This window comes from Zonotrichia albicollis, chromosome 10 (genome assembly GCF_047830755.1).
Source record: "Zonotrichia albicollis isolate bZonAlb1 chromosome 10, bZonAlb1.hap1, whole genome shotgun sequence".
Classification (NCBI taxonomy): domain Eukaryota; kingdom Metazoa; phylum Chordata; class Aves; order Passeriformes; family Passerellidae; genus Zonotrichia; species Zonotrichia albicollis.
This window is the reverse complement of record NC_133828.1, coordinates 39,668,003-39,694,174: the sequence shown is the minus strand read 5'-3', so window position 1 is coordinate 39,694,174 and position 26,172 is coordinate 39,668,003. Positions and strand designations below refer to the sequence as shown.

General features: G+C 49.6%; 2 long non-coding RNA genes across 2 annotated transcripts; both read right to left on the bottom strand.

Moving 5' to 3' along the window:
* LOC141730498 (uncharacterized) lies at positions 1 to 24,918 on the bottom strand. The gene is made up of 16 exons (XR_012582031.1): positions 23,874 to 24,918; positions 22,728 to 23,770; positions 22,509 to 22,630; positions 9,719 to 10,009; positions 9,181 to 9,247; positions 8,008 to 9,103; positions 7,775 to 7,929; positions 6,726 to 7,550; positions 5,555 to 6,648; positions 5,322 to 5,476; positions 4,273 to 5,097; positions 3,100 to 4,195; positions 2,518 to 2,656; positions 847 to 979; positions 666 to 771; positions 1 to 152 (listed from the first exon to the last, which is right to left on the bottom strand). It is a non-coding gene; the product is annotated as an uncharacterized LOC141730498 (long non-coding RNA).
* Positions 10,571 to 14,307, bottom strand: LOC141730499 (uncharacterized). The gene is made up of 5 exons (XR_012582032.1): positions 14,094 to 14,307; positions 12,921 to 14,016; positions 12,688 to 12,842; positions 11,639 to 12,463; positions 10,571 to 11,561 (listed from the first exon to the last, which is right to left on the bottom strand). It is a non-coding gene; the product is annotated as an uncharacterized LOC141730499 (long non-coding RNA).
* Positions 24,919 to 26,172: the final 1,254 nt, after the last annotated feature.

Genomic DNA, 26,172 nt, shown 5'->3' with positions numbered 1-26,172 from the left:
CAGGGGGAGAAATCTGTAAAGGTCACTAAATACATAAAAGCGCATCCCTATTGTTCCATTACTCAGCAGCCCATCCGGCCAAGGTCAGAGCTCGCTGCCCACCGAGGACACGGCAACCAGCAGGGCCCTTTCTCCCACTCTCCAGCACGGACCTGCGAAGCCACAGAGGAGTTTACAGAGACCGGGAGCCGGCGGGACGGGACGGGCGCCCGGCCCGACTTTCCAAAGCTGGCGGCAGCGACGGCGGCGAGAGCCACGGCCCCGCTCCGCCTCCTCCGCCGCCTGCCCGGGGCCGCCCCGCCGGGATTGTCCGGCCCGCGGTCGCTCCCAGCGACTGGAGCGGGGCGGGCGCGGGCCCGGGGGCTCCAGCCTTGTTCCGACGCCGCTCGCCCGCCCCCGCCCGCTGCCCCCGACCCGTGGAGCGCTGCGACCGCGCCTCCGCCGCCCACCGAAACTGGCCCCGCCGGGCCGCCCCCGCCGTTTCTCTCGGTCATTGTGTCCCTTTGCACTCCTGAAATGTCCTTCCCCCGTCCCCGGCATTTACAGACCCTGGCCCGCCCCTCACCCTTCCCTCCCTCGGCAGCGGCGTCCTTGCCCCGCCCCGGGCACCCAGCTGGCTCGGGGGGGTGCAGTACCGCTCTGTGGCCACAGGGCGGCAGATTTACCGGGGTGTGCAATGTTCCCACCCATTTCGCCGCCAACTTGAGAAGGTCAAAGAAAGTCCGCGACATTCGTGACACGCCCTTCCCAAGAAGCCGGCCGAAAGAGGCCCTAGGGAGAGAGAGGGGATAACCCAGATGCCTTTCAGAAACACGCCAAAATGCACCCGCTAGCGCCATCACTGACCCCACAGACTGCATCGGGTACACTTGAAAGGCCACAGAAAATCCCATCGGAGCCGCGCCGGGGCCGGTATTTCATGAAGGCAGCCGATTAGACCGAGCCGGGTCCTCCACTTCCCCGCCCTTTTCGCCGCCATCTGGAGAAGGTCAAGGAACAGTCCGAGACACCCGCGACACGCCACTCCCAACATGGCGGCCTCTCGGCTGCCTGCCGGCACACGCCTGCAGTACCGCGCTCTGCCCACAAGGCGGCAGCACTGCCGCCCGCCCCAGCCGGGGGCGCAGCGCGCCTCGGGGCTGCGGGCAGCGAAGGCGGCAAAAAACAGGGCGACCCCACGCTGAAATAAAACTCCTCTGAAATAAATGCCAAAAATCTTACCCGATCAGAAGCAAACAAGCCCCCTTGCTTTAAAACCATAAATTTGGTATTTCTATTTCCCGTATTTATACTCACATGCATATTTATAGTGGACATTGATGTAGCATGTAATTTATATAATATAAGTAAATATAAATAATAGGAATAGACAGAATATATTTTGTGGTTTTATAAATATCTTTCTATATTGATTGGATATCTCTATGTTTAAAATTAAAAGCATGATAGAAATGTATTATTTAAAATAAAAATCCCATCCTAATAAATACAAAAAAGCTCTATTCTTTTAAACTGTATTGAAATATTTTTATATATATAACTTGCATGACTATATTCACATTTATATTTATAGTTTATATTTAAGCATTATATTAATCATTCTATATAATATGTATCCTATTCAAATAATAGAGATGAATTATTTTTAAAATTATGAACCATATCTACTGCTACAACTTATTTTTTCTTATATTTTTAATTTTTATACTAATCTTTAGCTATTTCTGATCTATTTCTATACTTCGAATTCTACCTTTATATTATCTGTACTTATAATTTTCATACTAAAACCCCTGCTTTTACCAAAAAAAAACTAATATTTTAAACTACTTATAAAAAATTAATAAAAAACAACAGCCCACTTACTTTATTTATATCTATGGATATGGTGTAATATATAACAAATGATAGATATGATAAATCTATATTTATATCTTTTTCTAGTGTATTTTAGGAAATATAAACTTGTTTCAAATATATGCAGATATTTTATATTTAAAATAATTTAACAATTCTTTATATAACATAAATCAATACCATCCATAATGCATGTAATACTATATATAATTTCTTTCCAATTTTTTCTGGGTGTTTCCTGGGTCTTTTCTTGCCCTTCTTGGAATTTTTTTCTGGGTTTTCTTTGGGTTTTTTCTTGCCCATCTTGGGGGTTTTTCCTGGGTTTTTCTTGCCCATCTTGGGGGGTATTTTCTCATTTTCTTCTGTTTTTTTTCTTGCCCGTCTTCGGGGTTTTTTCAGGGTTTTTTCTTGCCCATCTTGGGGTTTTTTTCTGGGTTTTTTCTTGCCCATCTTCGTCTGTTTTTCTGGGTTTTAAGCCAACATGGGTACATTCCATGTCAGTACATACAATATAACCTGGCTGGAGATTTGCTGTCAGGTTTTGCAACTCATTGTTAAATTTAGAATAAAAAAAGTCACACACAAGGTTAACTCCAGTCAGCATGTGCCCACCCATGCAGAGACGAGCAGACACAGACACAGCCACGTGCTCTCACACACTCTTTCCGCTTAGACGCTCGCTGCGGCCCTGACTCCAGACACTGAGGAACGTGCTGTGACACATCTTCTATCACATCTTCTGGCTGCCGCTCCTTGATGTTAAATGGTAGATTCGGGGGAAGTTGGCAGCTTCAGGGACCTGCGAGACGACAGGAAGTGGCTAAAGAGTGGTTATCTGACAGCTAGGACTTCTCCCCACTCTGGACCAATAAATTATCTACCCAAAATCCCACAAAAGACAGATCAACAGTAAAGTTTTTATAACTGTGCTACCTAACTGTGACTACGTGCCAGGTCAGGGCAGCTGCGTTCGTAAGTGGCACAATGTAATTACAGACAATATCAGCTGAGGCAAACAGTGCAAGTGTACACAGGGTGTAAGTATACACAATATAGGGTAGCACACTTACATGCTGTGTAAGTACACACAGTACAAGCCAACATAGGTACACAGAATGTGAGTACACAGAGTATAATCCAACAGAGCTACACATGGTATAGGTACATACAAACATAAACCAACACAGGTACATAAAATACAAGCCAGGACTGGAGATAACTTCTGGAAGATGAATTATTGACCTTCACACGCTTTGAGAAGGGTTGGGGTTAGATAGAACCACTGCAGTCACCTAGGGAGGTGAATCTGAAACAAAGTCAGGACAAAAGTCACAGGGCGGCAGGACAGCTAAAGAGCTCCAGATGTCCTGTGTCCATCTACAAATCCCATCTAGAGTCCAACTACACCCCACATTACACATTCCAAGTCCCCGGGCCCTCTCCTATCGCACCAGGCTATGCGGCAGGGCAGAGCAGCCCCGGCACAAATGTGTGCTGACACCCGTGACACAGGACAGACAGGACAGGACACACAACGGGGACACAACAGGAACAGAAATCTCTTGGCAAGGAAAATGGCTGCAAGGACTGAGAGCATGCAAAAGGAGATGACTGAGTTCAAACTGACGGTGAGCTGATGAGGCTCAGAGAACACTGCAGGAAGAAGATGCTAACTACTGTTCTTGGAATCAATCATTCAAAGATGGATGCCTAGGAATCCTATGGTCAGAATCCTCTGCCTGCCCTCACATTCTTTCAAGCCCTAATCCACCATAATGGATCCAGGTGGGGCACAGCTGTCCGTACAGCTCAGAACAAGACCTGACAAGACATCTGACTGGATGCTTCCAAAGACAGAAGAGAGTCTGATGCCTGTCTGAGCTCCCGAGTCAAAAGTTCTATGGCCTGGGTGCCAGGCCAAGGAATGCAGAGATCACAGATGCTAACAATGATGCCAAGGTTTCTGACAGGCCCCTCAAAGTGCTAAGGTAAAAGACAGGAGATACACAAACAACACATAATGCACAGCAGACAAGTGACACCAGACACACCGGGACTGCTCTGCCCTGAACACCTCAGCACTGTGATCAAAGGTGAGACTTGGCTTTCACGGGGCCTAAGGGGCCACTTCATGGACACCCCCCCACCGCCAAATTGGACTCAAAAACCCCTCCCAGTAATTCCCAAACCAGCACCCTGCCTTCATCCCCTCTGTGGGTCATAGCCCTCTACTTATCTCTCAGACATCTGGCGATGCCGGTCCGTGCCAGGTGCAAAGAAAGGCCACCTCGTCAGCTGGGAAGGTCCTGCTGTCACCGGGCTGGTGTCTCTCAGACAGCTAGAGTAAAGAGAACCAAACATCAGTGCCTGATCTTGGCACCCCATCGGCCAAAACCCCACCAGTCTGCTACTCACCCTGCTCCTAGGAAGGCCCGGCACCTGCTAACTCTGACCCTCTGCCATGGATGCAATGCATCTGCACCTGAAAGAAAGTTAGAACATGTGTCAAACACCACCAGGATAACTCACAAGCTGCAAACACCTTAGGTCCATCTAGGAATAGCATCTAGAGCCCAAGTACAGCCCCCATTACAAATTTACACTCCCCAGGGCTTGTCCCATTGCAGCTGGCCATGTGGCAGGGCAGAACAGCTCCGGCACCCATATGTGTGCAGACACCCATGACACAGAACGTGACAAACAGGGGGACATCAAACACCACACATCATGCTTGTGGTGAGGGCCTCGAGGGAAGAAGGCAAAAGGGACCCCAAAGACACACTAGGGAACACGGCACACCGGAAACCACGACACAAACCAGAGCTGTTCTGCACTGCCCGCCTGAAAGCTGCCATCAAAAGTAGAGCCTCTCCCTTTAGCTGTCCTAAGAGGCCCTTGGAGAAGTTTGCTTTTCCCTCCGCTAATTTTTAAATCTGTCCCAAGAACTCCCAACCTGCTACACCCCCATCTCCAGGCCGTGGCTCCCAACTTATCTTTTGGATGATCGGCGACGGGAATCCACGTTGCACCTGAAATGAGTCTGCTTCAGAGAGCCTCGTGATGGCCTGTGAGCCTCTCGGTCAGCTACAATAAAGAAAACCAAAACCAAAGAATGAGTCCAGAGTTATGCGGGCCAAATCCCAGCCAGTCAGCTACTTGCCCTCTCCTGAGTGTGCCTGGCTCCCTCAGGCTCCAGCTTCATCCTGATTCCAAGGCTGTGGCCTTTATTAGGGCTGGCACCTGGGTTAGAGAAAGGCAAAGTTAAATGGCATTCCTGTGAGTGCACTGGATGACTCTGTGTGCTCTAAGACATGGGAATGCCTCTGCTAGAAGCCTTGTGGGGGGGGCCCTCAAATAAACAAATAAACACCCTTTCTCACCCTGCTGCCTGCAAACTCCCTCCCAAGAACTCCTAACTGGATACCTGCTCACCCTCCCTCTCCCACTCACAATCCTCAACTCACCTGAAGCCTCAATCTCAAACATCATCCTTGACACTGGGCAGATCCCTCTTGTGACATGATCAAGCTGCTGAAAAAATTCTTCTCCTTGAGAGCTGAGCAATAACAACCACTTCTCTCCACGGCTCACCTTGACTGCTGCTATCCAGATTCACTTCCTAAAAAGAAAGACAAAGAAGTGAGCTCTAACAGAGTCACCATGTACACTTCTGCTCCACAGACAAATGGGGCCTCACCTGCTCGGGGGAATCCCCTCACACGGGATGGGGCCCTCTGGCCCAGATTTAATTCATCTGAATCTGAAAAAAACGTTAGGACAAGAGTCACACTGTTGCAGGACAACTTAAGAGCTCCAGATGTCCTGTGTCCATCGACAAATCCCATCTGGAGTCCAACTACACCCCACATTACACATTCCAAGTCCCCGGGCCCTCTCCTATCGCACCAGGCTATGCGGCAGGGCAGAGCAGCCCCGGCACAAATGTGTGCTGACACCCGTGACACAGGACAGACAGGACAGGACACACAACGGGGACACAACAGGAACAGAAATCTCTTGGCAAGGAAAATGGCTGCAAGGACTGAGAGCATGCAAAAGGAGATGACTGAGTTCAAACTGACGGTGAGCTGATGAGGCTCAGAGAACACTGCAGGAAGAAGATGCTAACTACTGTTCTTGGAATCAATCATTCAAAGATGGATGCCTAGGAATCCTATGGTCAGAATCCTCTGCCTGCCCTCACATTCTTTCAAGCCCTAATCCACCATAATGGATCCAGGTGGGGCACAGCTGTCCGTACAGCTCAGAACAAGACCTGACAAGACATCTGACTGGATGCTTCCAAAGAGAGAACTTTTGACTGGGGAGCTCAGACAGGTATCAGAATTGCATCTCTGGCCTGGGTGCCAGGCCAAGGAATGCAGAGATCACAGATGCTAACAATGATGCCAAGGTTTCTGACAGGCCCCTCAAAGTGCTAAGGTAAAAGACAGGAGATACACAAACAACACATAATGCACAGCAGACAAGTGACACCAGACACACCGGGACTGCTCTGCCCTGAACACCTCAGCACTGTGATCAAAGGTGAGACTTGGCTTTCATGGGGCCTAAGGGGCCACTTCATGGACACCCCCCCACCGCCAAATTGGACTCAAAAACCCCTCCCAGTAATTCCCAAACCAGCACCCTGCCTTCATCCCCTCTGTGGGTCATAGCCCTCTACTTATCTCAGACATCTGGCGATGCCGGTCCGTGCCAGGTGCAAAGAAAGGCCACCTCGTCAGCTGGGAAGGTCCTGCTGTCACCGGGCTGGTGTCTCTCAGACAGCTAGAGTAAAGAGAACCAAACATCAGTGCCTGATCTTGGCACCCCATCGGCCAAAACCCCACCAGTCTGCTACTCACCCTGCTCCTAGGAAGGCCCGGCACCTGCTAACTCTGACCCTCTGCCATGGATGCAATGCATCTGCACCTGAAAGAAAGTTAGAACATGTGTCAAACACCACCAGGATAACTCACAAGCTGCAAACACCTTAGGTCCATCTAGGAATAGCATCTAGAGCCCAAGTACAGCCCCCATTACAAATTTACACTCCCCAGGGCTTGTCCCATTGCAGCTGGCCGTGCGGCAGGGCAGAACAGCTCCGGCACCCATATGTGTGCAGACACCCGTGACACAGAACGTGACAAACAGGGGGACATCAAACACCACACATCATGCTTGTGGTGAGGGCCTCGAGGGAAGAAGGCAAAAGGGACCCCAAAGACACACTAGGGAACACGGCACACCGGAAACCACGACACAAACCAGAGCTGTTCTGCACTGCCCGCCTGAAAGCTGCCATCAAAAGTAGAGCCTCTCCCTTTAGCTGTCCTAAGAGGCCCTTGGAGAAGTTTGCTTTTCCCTCCGCTAATTTTTAAATCTGTCCCAAGAACTCCCAACCTGCTACACCCCCATCTCCAGGCCGTGGCTCCCAACTTATCTTTTGGATGATCGGCGACGGGAATCCACGTTGCACCTGAAATGAGTCTGCTTCAGAGAGCCTCGTGATGGCCTGTGAGCCTCTCGGTCAGCTACAATAAAGAAAACCAAAACCAAAGAATGAGTCCAGAGTTATGCGGGCCAAATCCCAGCCAGTCAGCTACTTGCCCTCTCCTGAGTGTGCCTGGCTCCCTCAGGCTCCAGCTTCATCCTGATTCCAAGGCTGTGGCCTTTATTAGGGCTGGCACCTGGGTTAGAGAAAGGCAAAGTTAAATGGCATTCCTGTGAGTGCACTGGATGACTCTGTGTGCTCTAAGACATGGGAATGCCTCTGCTAGAAGCCTTGTGGGGGGGGCCCTCAAATAAACAAATAAACACCCTTTCTCACCCTGCTGCCTGCAAACTCCCTCCCAAGAACTCCTAACTGGATACCTGCTCACCCTCCCTCTCCCACTCACAATCCTCAACTCACCTGAAGCCTCAATCTCAAACATCATCCTTGACACTGGGCAGATCCCTCTTGTGACATGATCAAGCTGCTGAAAAAATTCTTCTCCTTGAGAGCTGAGCAATAACAACCACTTCTCTCCACGGCTCACCTTGACTGCTGCTATCCAGATTCACTTCCTAAAAAGAAAGACAAAGAAGTGAGCTCTAACAGAGTCACCATGTACACTTCTGCTCCACAGACAAATGGGGCCTCACCTGCTCGGGGGAATCCCCTCACACGGGATGGGGCCCTCTGGCCCAGATTTAATTCATCTGAATCTGAAAAAAACGTTAGGACAAGAGTCACACTGTTGCAGGACAACTTAAGAGCTCCAGATGTCCTGTGTCCATCGACAAATCCCATCTGGAGTCCAACTACACCCCACATTACACATTCCAAGTCCCCGGGCCCTCTCCTATCGCACCAGGCTATGCGGCAGGGCAGAGCAGCCCCGGCACAAATGTGTGCTGACACCCGTGACACAGGACAGACAGGACAGGACACACAACGGGGACACAACAGGAACAGAAATCTCTTGGCAAGGAAAATGGCTGCAAGGACTGAGAGCATGCAAAAGGAGATGACTGAGTTCAAACTGACGGTGAGCTGATGAGGCTCAGAGAACACTGCAGGAAGAAGATGCTAACTACTGTTCTTGGAATCAATCATTCAAAGATGGATGCCTAGGAATCCTATGGTCAGAATCCTCTGCCTGCCCTCACATTCTTTCAAGCCCTAATCCACCATAATGGATCCAGGTGGGGCACAGCTGTCCGTACAGCTCAGAACAAGACCTGACAAGACATCTGACTGGATGCTTCCAAAGAGAGAACTTTTGACTGGGGAGCTCAGACAGGTATCAGAATTGCATCTCTGGCCTGGGTGCCAGGCCAAGGAATGCAGAGATCACAGATGCTAACAATGATGCCAAGGTTTCTGACAGGCCCCTCAAAGTGCTAAGGTAAAAGACAGGAGATACACAAACAACACATAATGCACAGCAGACAAGTGACACCAGACACACTGGGACTGCTCTGCCCTGAACACCTCAGCACTGTGATCAAAGGTGAGACTTGGCTTTCATGGGGCCTAAGGGGCCACTTCATGGACACCCCCCCACCGCCAAATTGGACTCAAAAACCCTTCCCAGTAATTCCCAAACCAGCACCCTGCCTTCATCCCCTCTGTGGGTCATAGCCCTCTACTTATCTCTCAGACATCTGGCGATGCCAGTCCGTGCCACGTGCAAAGAAAGGCCACCTCGTCAGCTGGGAAGGTCCTGCTGTCACCGGGCTGGTGTCTCTCAGACAGCTAGATTAAAGAGAACCAAACATCAGTGCCTGATCTTGGCACCCCATCGGCCAAAACCCCACCAGTCTGCTACTCACCCTGCTCCTAGGAAGGCCCGGCACCTGCTAACTCTGACCCTCTGCCATGGATGCAATGCATCTGCACCTGAAAGAAAGTTAGAACATGTGTCAAACACCACCAGGATAACTCACAAGCTGCAAACACCTTAGGTCCATCTAGGAATAGCATCTAGAGCCCAAGTACAGCCCCCATTACAAATTTACACTCCCCAGGGCTTGTCCCATTGCAGCTGGCCATGCGGCAGGGCAGAACAGCTCCGGCACCCATATGTGTGCAGACACCCGTGACACAGAACGTGACAAACAGGGGGACATCAAACACCACACATCATGCTTGTGGTGAGGGCCTCGAGGGAAGAAGGCAAAAGGGATCCCAAAGACACACTAGGGAACACGGCACACCGGAAACCACGACACAAACCAGAGCTGTTCTGCACTGCCCGCCTGAAAGCTGCCATCAAAAGTAGAGCCTCTCCCTTTAGCTGTCCTAAGAGGCCCTTGGAGAAGTTTGCTTTTCCCTCCGCTAATTTTTAAATCTGTCCCAAGAACTCCCAACCTGCTACGCCCCCATCTCCAGGCCGTGGCTCCCAACTTATCTTCTGGATGACCGGTGATGGGAATCCACGTTGCACCTGAAATGAGTCTGCTTCAGAGAGCCTCGTGATGGCCTGTGAGCCTCTCGGTCAGCTACAATAAAGAAAACCAAAACCAAAGAATGAGTCCAGAGTTATGCGGGCCAAATCCCAGCCAGTCAGCTACTTGCCCTCTCCTGAGTGTGCCTGGCTCCCTCAGGCTCCAGCTTCATCCTGATTCCAAGGCTGTGGCCTTTATTAGGGCTGGCACCTGGCTTAGAGAAAGGCAAAGTTAAATGGCATTCCTGTGAGTGCACTGGATGACTCTGTGTGCTCTAAGACATGGGAATGCCTCTGCTAGAAGCCTTGTGGGGAGGGGGGCCCTCAAATAAACAAATAAACACCCTTTCTCACCCTGCTGCCTGCAAACCCCCTCCCAAGAACTCCTAACTGGATACCTGCTCACCCTCCCTCTCCCACTCACAATCCTCAACTCACCTGAAGCCTCAATCTCAAACATCATCCTTGACACTGGGCAGATCCCTCTTGTGACATGATCAAGCTGCTGAAAAAATTCTTCTCCTTGAGAGCTGAGCAATAACAACCACTTCTCTCCACGGCCCACCTTGACTGCTGCTATCCAGATTCACTTCCTAAAAAGAAAGACAAAGAAGTGAGCTCTAACAGAGTCACCATGTACACTTCTGCTCCACAGACAAATGGGGCCTCACCTGCTCGGGGGAATCCCCTCACCCGGGATGGGGCCCTCTGGCTCAGACTTAATTCATCTGAATCTGAAAAAAACGTTAGGACAAGAGTCACACTGTTGCAGGACAACTTAAGAGCTCCAGATGTCCTGTGTCCATCGACAAATCCCATCTGGAGTCCAACTACACCCCACATTACACATTCCAAGTCCCCGGGCCCTCTCCTATCGCACCAGGCTATGCGGCAGGGCAGAGCAGCCCCGGCACAAATGTGTGCTGACACCCGTGACACAGGACAGACAGGACAGGACACACAACGGGGACACAACAGGAACAGAAATCTCTTGGCAAGGAAAATGGCTGCAAGGACTGAGAGCATGCAAAAGGAGATGACTGAGTTCAAACTGACGGTGAGCTGATGAGGCTCAGAGAACACTGCAGGAAGAAGATGCTAACTGAATGATTGATTCCAAGAACAGTAAAGATGGATGCCTAGGAATCCTATGGTCAGAATCCTCTGCCTGCCCTCACATTCCTTCAAGCCCTAATCCACCATAATGGATCCAGGTGGGGCACAGCTGTCCGTACAGCTCAGAACAAGACCTGACAAGACATCTGACTGGATGCTTCCAAAGACAGAAGAGAGTCTGATGCCTGTCTGAGCTCCCGAGTCAAAAGTTCTATGGCCTGGGTGCCAGGCCAAGGAATGCAGAGATCACAGATGCTAACAATGATGCCAAGGTTTCTGACAGGCCCCTCAATGTGCTAAGGTAAAAGACAGGAGATACACAAACAACACATAATGCACAGCAGACAAGTGACACCAGACACACCGGGACTGCTCTGCCCTGAACACCTCAGCACTGTGATCAAAGGTGAGACTTGGCTTTCATGGGGCCTAAGGGGCCACTTCATGGACACCCCCCCACCGCCAAATTGGACTCAAAAACCCCTCCCAGTAATTCCCAAACCAGCACCCTGCCTTCATCCCCTCTGTGGGTCATAGCCCTCTACTTATCTCTCAGACATCTGGCGATGCCAGTCCGTGCCACGTGCAAAGAAAGGCCACCTCGTCAGCTGGGAAGGTCCTGCTGTCACCGGGCTGGTGTCTCTCAGACAGCTAGAGTAAAGAGAACCAAACATCAGTGCCTGATCTTGGCACCCCATCGGCCAAAACCCCACCAGTCTGCTACTCACCCTGCTCCTAGGAAGGCCCGGCACCTGCTAACTCTGACCCTCTGCCATGGATGCAATGCATCTGCACCTGAAAGAAAGTTAGAACATGTGTCAAACACCACCAGGATAACTCACAAGCTGCAAACACCTTAGGTCCATCTAGGAATAGCATCTAGAGCCCAAGTACAGCCCCCATTACAAATTTACACTCCCCAGGGCTTGTCCCATTGCAGCTGGCCGTGCGGCAGGGCAGAACAGCTCCGGCACCCATATGTGTGCAGACACCCGTGACACAGAACGTGACAAACAGGGGGACATCAAACACCACACATCATGCTTGTGGTGAGGGCCTCGAGGGAAGAAGGCAAAAGGGACCCCAAAGACACACTAGGGAACACGGCACACCGGAAACCACGACACAAACCAGAGCTGTTCTGCACTGCCCGCCTGAAAGCTGCCATCAAAAGTAGAGCCTCTCCCTTTAGCTGTCCTAAGAGGCCCTTGGACAAGTTTGCTTTTCCCTCCGCTAATTTTTAAATCTGTCCCAAGAACTCCCAACCTGCTACACCCCCATCTCCAGGCCGTGGCTCCCAACTTATCTTTTGGATGATCGGCGACGGGAATCCACGTTGCACCTGAAATGAGTCTGCTTCAGAGAGCCTCGTGATGGCCTGTGAGCCTCTCGGTCAGCTACAATAAAGAAAACCAAAACCAAAGAATGAGTCCAGAGTTATGCGGGCCAAATCCCAGCCAGTCAGCTACTTGCCCTCTCCTGAGTGTGCCTGGCTCCCTCAGGCTCCAGCTTCATCCTGATTCCAAGGCTGTGGCCTTTATTAGGGCTGGCACCTGGGTTAGAGAAAGGCAAAGTTAAATGGCATTCCTGTGAGTGCACTGGATGACTCTGTGTGCTCTAAGACATGGGAATGCCTCTGCTAGAAGCCTTGTGGGGGGGGCCCTCAAATAAACAAATAAACACCCTTTCTCACCCTGCTGCCTGCAAACTCCCTCCCAAGAACTCCTAACTGGATACCTGCTCACCCTCCCTCTCCCACTCACAATCCTCAACTCACCTGAAGCCTCAATCTCAAACATCATCCTTGACACTGGGCAGATCCCTCTTGTGACATGATCAAGCTGCTGAAAAAATTCTTCTCCTTGAGAGCTGAGCAATAACAACCACTTCTCTCCACGGCTCACCTTGACTGCTGCTATCCAGATTCACTTCCTAAAAAGAAAGACAAAGAAGTGAGCTCTAACAGAGTCACCATGTACACTTCTGCTCCACAGACAAATGGGGCCTCACCTGCTCGGGGGAATCCCCTCACACGGGATGGGGCCCTCTGGCCCAGATTTAATTCATCTGAATCTGAAAAAAACGTTAGGACAAGAGTCACACTGTTGCAGGACAACTTAAGAGCTCCAGATGTCCTGTGTCCATCGACAAATCCCATCTGGAGTCCAACTACACCCCACATTACACATTCCAAGTCCCCGGGCCCTCTCCTATCGCACCAGGCTATGCGGCAGGGCAGAGCAGCCCCGGCACAAATGTGTGCTGACACCCGTGACACAGGACAGACAGGACAGGACACACAACGGGGACACAACAGGAACAGAAATCTCTTGGCAAGGAAAATGGCTGCAAGGACTGAGAGCATGCAAAAGGAGATGACTGAGTTCAAACTGACGGTGAGCTGATGAGGCTCAGAGAACACTGCAGGAAGAAGATGCTAACTACTGTTCTTGGAATCAATCATTCAAAGATGGATGCCTAGGAATCCTATGGTCAGAATCCTCTGCCTGCCCTCACATTCTTTCAAGCCCTAATCCACCATAATGGATCCAGGTGGGGCACAGCTGTCCGTACAGCTCAGAACAAGACCTGACAAGACATCTGACTGGATGCTTCCAAAGAGAGAACTTTTGACTGGGGAGCTCAGACAGGTATCAGAATTGCATCTCTGGCCTGGGTGCCAGGCCAAGGAATGCAGAGATCACAGATGCTAACAATGATGCCAAGGTTTCTGACAGGCCCCTCAAAGTGCTAAGGTAAAAGACAGGAGATACACAAACAACACATAATGCACAGCAGACAAGTGACACCAGACACACCGGGACTGCTCTGCCCTGAACACCTCAGCACTGTGATCAAAGGTGAGACTTGGCTTTCATGGGGCCTAAGGGGCCACTTCATGGACACCCCCCCACCGCCAAATTGGACTCAAAAACCCCTCCCAGTAATTCCCAAACCAGCACCCTGCCTTCATCCCCTCTGTGGGTCATAGCCCTCTACTTATCTCTCAGACATCTGGCGATGCCAGTCCGTGCCACGTGCAAAGAAAGGCCATCTCGTCAGCTGGGAAGGTCCTGCTGTCACCGGGCTGGTGTCTCTCAGACAGCTAGAGTAAAGAGAACCAAACATCAGTGCCTGATCTTGGCACCCCATCGGCCAAAACCCCACCAGTCTGCTACTCACCCTGCTCCTAGGAAGGCCCGGCACCTGCTAACTCTGACCCTCTGCCATGGATGCAATGCATCTGCACCTGAAAGAAAGTTAGAACATGTGTCAAACACCACCAGGATAACTCACAAGCTGCAAACACCTTAGGTCCATCTAGGAATAGCATCTAGAGCCCAAGTACAGCCCCCATTACAAATTTACACTCCCCAGGGCTTGTCCCATTGCAGCTGGCCATGTGGCAGGGCAGAACAGCTCCGGCACCCATATGTGTGCAGACACCCGTGACACAGAACGTGACAAACAGGGGGACATCAAACACCACACATCATGCTTGTGGTGAGGGCCTCGAGGGAAGAAGGCAAAAGGGATCCCAAAGACACACTAGGGAACACGGCACACCGGAAACCACGACACAAACCAGAGCTGTTCTGCACTGCCCGCCTGAAAGCTGCCATCAAAAGTAGAGCCTCTCCCTTTAGCTGTCCTAAGAGGCCCTTGGACAAGTTTGCTTTTCCCTCCGCTAATTTTTAAATCTGTCCCAAGAACTCCCAACCTGCTACACCCCCATCTCCAGGCCGTGGCTCCCAACTTATCTTTTGGATGATCGGCGACGGGAATCCACGTTGCACCTGAAATGAGTCTGCTTCAGAGAGCCTCGTGATGGCCTGTGAGCCTCTCGGTCAGCTACAATAAAGAAAACCAAAACCAAAGAATGAGTCCAGAGTTATGCGGGCCAAATCCCAGCCAGTCAGCTACTTGCCCTCTCCTGAGTGTGCCTGGCTCCCTCAGGCTCCAGCTTCATCCTGATTCCAAGGCTGTGGCCTTTATTAGGGCTGGCACCTGGGTTAGAGAAAGGCAAAGTTAAATGGCATTCCTGTGAGTGCACTGGATGACTCTGTGTGCTCTAAGACATGGGAATGCCTCTGCTAGAAGCCTTGTGGGGGGGGCCCTCAAATAAACAAATAAACACCCTTTCTCACCCTGCTGCCTGCAAACTCCCTCCCAAGAACTCCTAACTGGATACCTGCTCACCCTCCCTCTCCCACTCACAATCCTCAACTCACCTGAAGCCTCAATCTCAAACATCATCCTTGACACTGGGCAGATCCCTCTTGTGACATGATCAAGCTGCTGAAAAAATTCTTCTCCTTGAGAGCTGAGCAATAACAACCACTTCTCTCCACGGCCCACCCTGACTGCTGCTATCCAGATTCACTTCCTAAAAAGAAAGACAAAGAAGTGAGCTCTAACAGAGTCACCATGTACACTTCTGCTCCACAGACAAATGGGGCCTCACCTGCTCGGGGGAATCCCCTCACACGGGATGGGGCCCTCTGGCCCAGATTTAATTCATCTGAATCTGAAAAAAACGTTAGGACAAGAGTCACACTGTTGCAGGACAACTTAAGAGCTCCAGATGTCCTGTGTCCATCGACAAATCCCATCTGGAGTCCAACTACACCCCACATTACACATTCCAAGTCCCCGGGCCCTCTCCTATCGCACCAGGCTATGCGGCAGGGCAGAGCAGCCCCGGCACAAATGTGTGCTGACACCCGTGACACAGGACAGACAGGACAGGACACACAACGGGGACACAACAGGAACAGAAATCTCTTGGCAAGGAAAATGGCTGCAAGGACTGAGAGCATGCAAAAGGAGATGACTGAGTTCAAACTGACGGTGAGCTGATGAGGCTCAGAGAACACTGCAGGAAGAAGATGCTAACTACTGTTCTTGGAATCAATCATTCAAAGATGGATGCCTAGGAATCCTATGGTCAGAATCCTCTGCCTGCCCTCACATTCTTTCAAGCCCTAATCCACCATAATGGATCCAGGTGGGGCACAGCTGTCCGTACAGCTCAGAACAAGACCTGACAAGACATCTGACTGGATGCTTCCAAAGAGAGAACTTTTGACTGGGGAGCTCAGACAGGTATCAGAATTGCATCTCTGGCCTGGGTGCCAGGCCAAGGAATGCAGAGATCACAGATACTAACAATGATGCCAAGGTTTCTGACAGGCCCCTCAAAGTGCTAAGGTAAAAGACAGGAGATACACAAACAACACATAATGCACAGCAGACAAGTGACACCAGACACACCGGGACTGCTCTGCCCTGAACACCTCAGCACTGTGATCAAAGGTGAGACTTGGCTTTCATGGGGCCTAAGGGGCCACTTCATGGACACCCCCCCACCGCCAAATTGGACTCAAAAACCCTTCCCAGTAATTCCCAAACCAGCACCCTGCCTTCATCCCCTCTGTGGGTCATAGCCCTCTACTTATCTCTCAGACATCTGGCGATGCCAGTCCGTGCCACGTGCAAAGAAAGGCCACCTCGTCAGCTGGGAAGGTCCTGCTGTCACCGGGCTGGTGTCTCTCAGACAGCTAGATTAAAGAGAACCAAACATCAGTGCCTGATCTTGGCACCCCATCGGCCAAAACCCCACCAGTCTGCTACTCACCGTGCTCCTAGGAAGGCCCGGCACCTGCTAACTCTGACCCTCTGCCATGGATGCAATGCATCTGCACCTGAAAGAAAGTTAGAACATGTGTCAAACACCACCAGGATAACTCACAAGCTGCAAACACCTTAGGTCCATCTAGGAATAGCATCTAGAGCCCAAGTACAGCCCCCATTACAAATTTACACTCCCCAGGGCTTGTCCCATTGCAGCTGGCCGTGCGGCAGGGCAGAACAGCTCCGGCACCCATATGTGTGCAGACACCCGTGACACAGAACGTGACAAACAGGGGGGCATCAAACACCACACATCATGCTTGTGGTGAGGGCCTCGAGGGAAGAAGGCAAAAGGGATCCCAAAGACACACTAGGGAACACGGCACACCGGAAACCACGACACAAACCAGAGCTGTTCTGCACTGCCCGCCTGAAAGCTGCCATCAAAAGTAGAGCCTCTCCCTTTAGCTGTCCTAAGAGGCCCTTGGAGAAGTTTGCTTTTCCCTCCGCTAATTTTTAAATCTGTCCCAAGAACTCCCAACCTGCTACACCCCCATCTCCAGGCCGTGGCTCCCAACTTATCTTTTGGATGATCAGTGATGGGAATCCACGTTGCACCTGAAATGAGTCTGCTTCAGAGAGCCTCGTGATGGCCTGTGAGCCTCTCGGTCAGCTACAATAAAGAAAACCAAAACCAAAGAATGAGTCCAGAGTTATGCGGGCCAAATCCCAGCCAGTCAGCTACTTGCCCTCTCCTGAGTGTGCCTGGCTCCCTCAGGCTCCAGCTTCATCCTGATTCCAAGGCTGCGGCCTTTATTAGGGCTGGCACCTGGGTTAGAGAAAGGCAAAGTTAAATGGCATTCCTGTGAGTGCAGTGGATGACTCTGTGTGCTCTAAGACATGGGAATGCCTCTGCTAGAAGCCTTGTGGGTGGGGCCCTCAAATAAACAAATAAACACCCTTTCTCACCCTGCTGCCTGCAAACTCCCTCCCAAGAACTCCTAACTGGATACCTGCTCACCCTCCCTCTCCCACTCACAATCCTCAACTCACCTGAAGCCTCAATCTCAAACATCATCCTTGACACTGGGCAGATCCCTCTTGTGACATGATCAAGCTGCTGAAAAAATTCTTCTCCTTGAGAGCTGAGCAATAACAACCACTTCTCTCCATGGCTCACCTTGACTGCTGCTATCCAGATTCACTTCCTAAAAAGAAAGACAAAGAAGTGAGCTCTAACAGAGTCACCATGTACACTTCTGCTCCACAGACAAATGGGGCCTCACCTGCTCGGGGGAATCCCCTCACCCGGGATGGGGCCCTCTGGCCCAGATTTAATTCATCTGAATCTGAAAAAAACGTTAGGACAAGAGTCACACTGTTGCAGGACAACTTAAGAGCTCCAGATGTCCTGTGTCCATCTACAAATCCCATCTAGAGTCCAACTACACCCCACATTACACATTCCAAGTCCCCGGGCCCTCTCCTATCGCACCAGGCTATGCGGCAGGGCAGAGCAGCCCCGGCACAAATGTGTGCTGACACCCGTGACACAGGACAGACAGGACAGGACACACAACGGGGACACAACAGGAACAGAAATCTCTTGGCAAGGAAAATGGCTGCAAGGACTGAGAGCATGCAAAAGGAGATGACTGAGTTCAAACTGACGGTGAGCTGATGAGGCTCAGAGAACACTGCAGGAAGAAGATGCTAACTACTGTTCTTGGAATCAATCATTCAAAGATGGATGCCTAGGAATCCTATGGTCAGAATCCTCTGCCTGCCCTCACATTCTTTCAAGCCCTAATCCACCATAATGGATCCAGGTGGGGCACAGCTGTCCGTACAGCTCAGAACAAGACCTGACAAGACATCTGACTGGATGCTTCCAAAGAGAGAACTTTTGACTGGGGAGCTCAGACAGGTATCAGAATTGCATCTCTGGCCTGGGTGCCAGGCCAAGGAATGCAGAGATCACAGATGCTAACAATGATGCCAAGGTTTCTGACAGGCCCCTCAAAGTGCTAAGGTAAAAGACAGGAGATACACAAACAACACATAATGCACAGCAGACAAGTGACACCAGACACACCGGGACTGCTCTGCCCTGAACACCTCAGCACTGTGATCAAAGGTGAGACTTGGCTTTCATGGGGCCTAAGGGGCCACTTCATGGACACCCCCCCACCGCCAAATTGGACTCAAAAACCCTTCCCAGTAATTCCCAAACCAGCACCCTGCCTTCATCCCCTCTGTGGGTCATAGCCCTCTACTTATCTCTCAGACATCTGGCGATGCCAGTCCGTGCCACGTGCAAAGAAAGGCCACCTCGTCAGCTGGGAAGGTCCTGCTGTCACCGGGCTGGTGTCTCTCAGACAGCTAGATTAAAGAGAACCAAACATCAGTGCCTGATCTTGGCACCCCATCGGCCAAAACCCCACCAGTCTGCTACTCACCGTGCTCCTAGGAAGGCCCGGCACCTGCTAACTCTGACCCTCTGCCATGGATGCAATGCATCTGCACCTGAAAGAAAGTTAGAACATGTGTCAAACACCACCAGGATAACTCACAAGCTGCAAACACCTTAGGTCCATCTAGGAATAGCATCTAGAGCCCAAGTACAGCCCCCATTACAAATTTACACTCCCCAGGGCTTGTCCCATTGCAGCTGGCCGTGCGGCAGGGCAGAACAGCTCCGGCACCCATATGTGTGCAGACACCCGTGACACAGAACGTGACAAACAGGGGGGCATCAAACACCACACATCATGCTTGTGGTGAGGGCCTCGAGGGAAGAAGGCAAAAGGGATCCCAAAGACACACTAGGGAACACGGCACACCGGAAACCACGACACAAACCAGAGCTGTTCTGCACTGCCCGCCTGAAAGCTGCCATCAAAAGTAGAGCCTCTCCCTTTAGCTGTCCTAAGAGGCCCTTGGAGAAGTTTGCTTTTCCCTCCGCTAATTTTTAAATCTGTCCCAAGAACTCCCAACCTGCTACACCCCCATCTCCAGGCCGTGGCTCCCAACTTATCTTTTGGATGATCAGTGATGGGAATCCACGTTGCACCTGAAATGAGTCTGCTTCAGAGAGCCTCGTGATGGCCTGTGAGCCTCTCGGTCAGCTACAATAAAGAAAACCAAAACCAAAGAATGAGTCCAGAGTTATGCGGGCCAAATCCCAGCCAGTCAGCTACTTGCCCTCTCCTGAGTGTGCCTGGCTCCCTCAGGCTCCAGCTTCATCCTGATTCCAAGGCTGTGGCCTTTATTAGGGCTGGCACCTGGGTTAGAGAAAGGCAAAGTTAAATGGCATTCCTGTGAGTGCAGTGGATGACTCTGTGTGCTCTAAGACATGGGAATGCCTCTGCTAGAAGCCTTGTGGGTGGGGCCCTCAAATAAACAAATAAACACCCTTTCTCACCCTGCTGCCTGCAAACTCCCTCCCAAGAACTCCTAACTGGATACCTGCTCACCCTCCCTCTCCCACTCACAATCCTCAACTCACCTGAAGCCTCAATCTCAAACATCATCCTTGACACTGGGCAGATCCCTCTTGTGACATGATCAAGCTGCTGAAAAAATTCTTCTCCTTGAGAGCTGAGCAATAACAACCACTTCTCTCCACGGCTCACCTTGACTGCTGCTATCCAGATTCACTTCCTAAAAAGAAAGACAAAGAAGTGAGCTCTAACAGAGTCACCATGTACACTTCTGCTCCACAGACAAATGGGGCCTCACCTGCTCGGGGGAATCCCCTCACACGGGATGGGGCCCTCTGGCCCAGATTTAATTCATCTGAATCTGAAAAAAACGTTAGGACAAGAGTCACACTGTTGCAGGACAACTTAAGAGCTCCAGATGTCCTGTGTCCATCTACAAATCCCATCTAGAGTCCAACTACACCCCACATTACACATTCCAAGTCCCCGGGCCCTCTCCTATCGCACCAGGCTATGCGGCAGGGCAGAGCAGCCCCGGCACAAATGTGTGCTGACACCCGTGACACAGGACAGACAGGACAGGACACACAACGGGGACACAACAGGAACAGAAATCTCTTGGCAAGGAAAATGGCTGCAAGGACTGAGAGCATGCAAAAGGAGATGACTGAGTTCAAACTGATGGTGAGCTGATGAGGCTCAGAGAACACTGCAGGAAGAAGATGCTAACTGAATGATTGATTCCAAGAACAGTAAAGATGGATGCCTAGGAATCCTATGGTCAGAATCCTCTGCCTGCCCTCACATTCTTTCAAGCCCTAATCCACCATAATGGATCCAGGTGGGGCACAGCTGTCCGTACAGCTCAGAACAAGACCTGACAAGACATCTGACTGGATGCTTCCAAAGAGAGAAGAGTCTGATGCCTGCCTGAGCTCCCGAGTCAAAAGTTCTATGGCCTGGGTGCCAGGCCAAGGAATGCAGAGATCACAGATGCTAACAATGATGCCAAGGTTTCTGACAGGCCCCTCAAAGTGCTAAGGTAAAAGACAGGAGATACACAAACAACACATAATGCACAGCAGACAAGTGACACCAGACACACCGGGACTGCTCTGCCCTGAACACCTCAGCACTGTGATCAAAGGTGAGACTTGGCTTTCATGGGGCCTAAGGGGCCACTTCATGGACACCCCCCCACCGCCAAATTGGACTCAAAAACCCTTCCCAGTAATTCCCAAACCAGCACCCTGCCTTCATCCCCTCTGTGGGTCATAGCCCTCTACTTATCTCTCAGACATCTGGCGATGCCGGTCCGTGCCACGTGCAAAGAAAGGCCACCTCGTCAGCTGGGAAGGTCCTGCTGTCACCGGGCTGGTGTCTCTCAGACAGCTAGAGTAAAGAGAACCAAACATCAGTGCCTGATCTTGGCACCCCATCGGCCAAAACCCCACCAGTCTGCTACTCACCCTGCTCCTAGGAAGGCCCGGCACCTGCTAACTCTGACCCTCTGCCATGGATGCAATGCATCTGCACCTGAAAGAAAGTCAGAACATGTGTCAAACACCACCAGGATAACTCACAAGCTGCAAACACCTTAGGTCCATCTAGGAATAGCATCTAGAGCCCAAGTACAGCCCCCATTACAAATTTACACTCCCCAGGGCTTGTCCCATTGCAGCTGGCCATGCGGCAGGGCAGAACAGCTCCGGCACCCATATGTGTGCAGACACCCGTGACACAGAACGTGACAAACAGGGGGACATCAAACACCACACATCATGCTTGTGGTGAGGGCCTCGAGGGAAGAAGGCAAAAGGGACCCCAAAGACACACTAGGGAACACGGCACACCGGAAACCACGACACAAACCAGAGCTGTTCTGCACTGCCCGCCTGAAAGCTGCCATCAAAAGTAGAGCCTCTCCCTTTAGCTGTCCTAAGTGGCCCTTGGACAAGTTTGCTTTTCCCTCCGCTAATTTTTAAATCTGTCCCAAGAACTCCCAACCTGCTACACCCCCATCTCCAGGCCGTGGCTCCCAACTTATCTTTTGGATGATCGGTGATGGGAATCCACGTTGCACCTGAAATGAGTCTGCTTCAGAGAGCCTCGTGATGGCCTGTGAGCCTCTCGGTCAGCTACAATAAAGAAAACCAAAACCAAAGAATGAGTCCAGAGTTATGCGGGCCAAATCCCAGCCAGTCAGCTACTTGCCCTCTCCTGAGTGTGCCTGGCTCCCTCAGGCTCCAGCTTCATCCTGATTCCAAGGCTGTGGCCTTTATTAGGGCTGGCACCTGGGTTAGAGAAAGGCAAAGTTAAATGGCATTCCTGTGAGTGCACTGGATGACTCTGTGTGCTCTAAGACATGGGAATGCCTCTGCTAGAAGCCTTGTGGGGAGGGGGGCCCTCAAATAAACAAATAAACACCCTTTCTCACCCTGCTGCCTGCAAACCCCCTCCCAAGAACTCCTAACTGGATACCTGCTCACCCTCCCTCTCCCACTCACAATCCTCAACTCACCTGAAGCCTCAATCTCAAACATCATCCTTGACACTGGGCAGATCCCTCCTGAGACACGATGAATCTGCTGCAAAAAGTGTTGTCCTTGACACAACCTGGAATCTCTGAAAGGCGTGCTCCTCCTAAAAACCATAAAAAACAAACCAAGAACAAAACCAGAAATTACAAAGGTGCTTTAACACCCCTAAACACAAAACCCAAAATTGTGAACCTACATACTCCCTGTATTCCATGCTGTTTTCTTCACAGTCTCTTCCAAGCCTCTGCTGCTTTAGATGCCCAGAAACACCTGCTGGAAACAAGCTGAGATGAGCTGAAAGAGCCTTTTCACTGAAATGAGAGGAGAACTCCTACCCCAGCACATCCCAGAGAGGGAATGAAGCCCCTCAGCCAAGGCTGGGGTTAATATACCCCCGATGGTGCCCGCCTCTCGTTCCCATGGCACCCAGGAAAAGGAAGGGGGCAAATCCTCCCAGGTGTAAAAGCCCTCAGAACAGCTGCAGCTGTTTGGCCTCTCAGACTCAGATTCAAGGGGAGTAAAGGGCTTGTTATAGAAGAAAACTCTTCACAAAAATAACAGTGCTTTCTTTTTTGCAACAGCTACTTGGAGCAGAAGAACAGAAAACTGGTAAGACATAAAACTTTGTGTTTAGGTAGCATAGCTGGATAAATTGGGTCATTTGCTGTTAACTTACATAATTATTCTGTATTTAACCAAAGCCATCTAATAAATTCACACCCAAAACTCCAGCAGCCCAGCTGGCCCTACCAAATCTGTATGTTTATACATACAGTAAACAATACCAAAATCCCAGTAATACCTATGAGAAGTCTATGAAAGAAACCTATTGAAATTAATCCTACCTGAAATACCATCTATTCCTACCTGAAAACCCATCCAGAAAGTTAGCTTCACTCAAAAAACAATTTACACAGAGTTAATAATACCAAGAAATAACACACCATATACCACCAATGAATATAATAGTCAAGGAAAAAAACCCCCACATTTTAAATTTTTTTTAATTTAAACTAACTTCTTTTATCAGCTAGAACAAAACATTTTGCCAGGACTGTAACAACAACTCCTTCTCCTTCTGAAATGTCCCTTCTCCTTCCCAAATTCCTTACAACTTCTGAGTTTAAATCCAAGCCAAAAGCAGAATTCGTGCACCTGTGCGTTCAATGCTCCTGTCAGATTCTCTCTTTCCCTCCACATCTTCTTACACTTTCAGTCTTCATGCTGTCCTGCTGTGATGAGTCTGACAGAAGAACAGGCACATGTTAACAGAGCATTTCCCTCCCCAGAGCTGGTTTCCTCAGCGCATTTCACTCAATCCCAAGCCTGCAATGATGCACGCTCACCTGAAGCAGGGGGAGAAATCTGTAAAGGTCACTAAATACATAAAAGCGCATCCCCATTGTTCCATTACTCAGCAGCCCATCCGGCCAAGGTCAGAGCTCGCTGCCCACCGAGGACACGGCAACCAGCAGGGCCCTTTCTCCCACTCTCCAGCACGGACCTGCGAAGCCACAGAGGAGTTTACAGAGACCGGGAGCCGGCGGGACGGGACGGGCGCCCGGCCCGACCTTCCAAAGCTGGCGGCAGCGACGGCGGGGAGAGCCACGGCCCCGCTCCGCCTCCTGCGCCGCCTGCCCGGGGCCGCCCCGCCGGGATTGTCCGGCCCGCGGTCGCTCCCAGCGCCTGGAGCGGGGCGGGCGCGGGCCCGGGGGCTGCAGCCCTCTTCCGATGCCGCTCGCTCCCGCCCCTCGCACTTCCTTCGCTCGGCAGCCGCGTCCTTCCGCCGCCCCCGGCACCCAGCGGCGAGAGGCAAGGCGCTGGCTCGGGGGGTGCAGTACCGCCCTTTGGACACAGGGGGGCAGACTCACCGGGGTGTGCTATTTTCTCCGCCTTTTTGGCCGCCATTTTGAGAAGGTCAAGCCAGTCCGAGACACCCGCGACACGCCACTCCCAACACGGCGGCCTCTCGGCTGCCTGCCGGCTCACGGCTGCAGTACCGCGCTCTGCCCACAAGGAGGCAGCACTGCCGCCCGCCCCAGACGGGGGCGCAGCGCGCCTCGGGGCTGCGGGCAGCGAAGGCGGCAAAAAAGAACAGGGGCGACCCCAGACAAAAACTGCTCTGAAATAAATGCCAAAAACCTGCCTCCTATCGAGCAAGAGTCAAACAAGCCCCCTTGATTTAAAGCCATGTTTAAATAAAAGTTTTATTTCTATTTTTCATATTTATAGTCACACGCATATTTATAGTGAACATTGATGTAGCATGTAATTTATACAATATATTCTGTCTATTCCTATTGTTTATATGTATTTCTCTGTGTTTTTATAAATATCTTTCTCTATTAATTGTATAGTTCTTATATAGTTCTTCTATAGCTTAAAACTACATTTCTAAAACACTTTTATTATTAAAAAAAAAATCCAATTCTAACTAAATAAATACCAGAAAACCCTTCTTTTAAACTATACTGAAATATTGTTATATTTATAGCTTGCATGACTATATACACATTTATATTTCTAGTTCATATTGATGCATTATATTTAGAATATATATAATATGTATCCTGTTCAAATAATAGAGATAAATTATTTTTTAAATTACGTATCATATCTACTGCTAAACCTTGTTTTTTCCTTTATTTTTAATTTTTATATTAATCTTTAGCTATTTATGATATATTTATATACTTAGACTTCTACCTTTATATTATTTGTATTTATAATTTTTATACTAAAACCCCTGCTTTTGCCAAATGAAAAACAAAACCATCCTTTATTTTCAACTACTTGATAAATACTTTAATAATTATAATTATCATATCTATAATTTGTTTTATAAGTATAGTACATCAATTGATATATCTATTTTATATCTATTTCCTATAATATAATAAATAAGACATATACAGTATTACTTGTATTATGCGTAGTATCAATTGATGTTATTTTATATTTACAATTATTTAAAAATTTTATGTATACCTGCATATATTTGAAACACATTTCTATATTTATATTTGAGTTGGGTTGTGTCTATATTTATATTCTCTATCTACATATCTATAAATATACACAATACTCTAATTAAAAAAGATAATATCTTATTGTAATATATAATAACTTATGTTACAAGTAAAATTTTAAAAAAAGATCAAATATATAAAAACAAGAGAGGTTTATTCCCATTTCCACACATCTGTTTTGTTTAAATGTAGTTATAATATTACATTAGAAATCCAATTCCTAAATAAAATTACAATACAAAGAGCATTGAATTGCCAGCAATATCTTCGAAAAACATCAAGATACCTCCAACAGCCAAAAATCTGCCAGCCAAAAAACCACAAAACACTCTTTTCAATAACAAATTCTCATCATATCCGAAAAATGGAACCAAGATAAAAGAAAACCCTATAGAAACACGCACAGCAAATTACAACAACTACTAAAAAAAGAAATCAAACCAACCTACTAAACTACAAACAGTGCCACTGACCCTGAAGGTTACTAAAAAAAAATAAACAAAATTCTACCTCTACACTAACTCAAAGAATAACCAATCCTCTGTAAATATAACAGACGAACTACTTAACGAAATAGAAAAAATCTCAAGGACTAAAAACTAAGAAAACAACTACT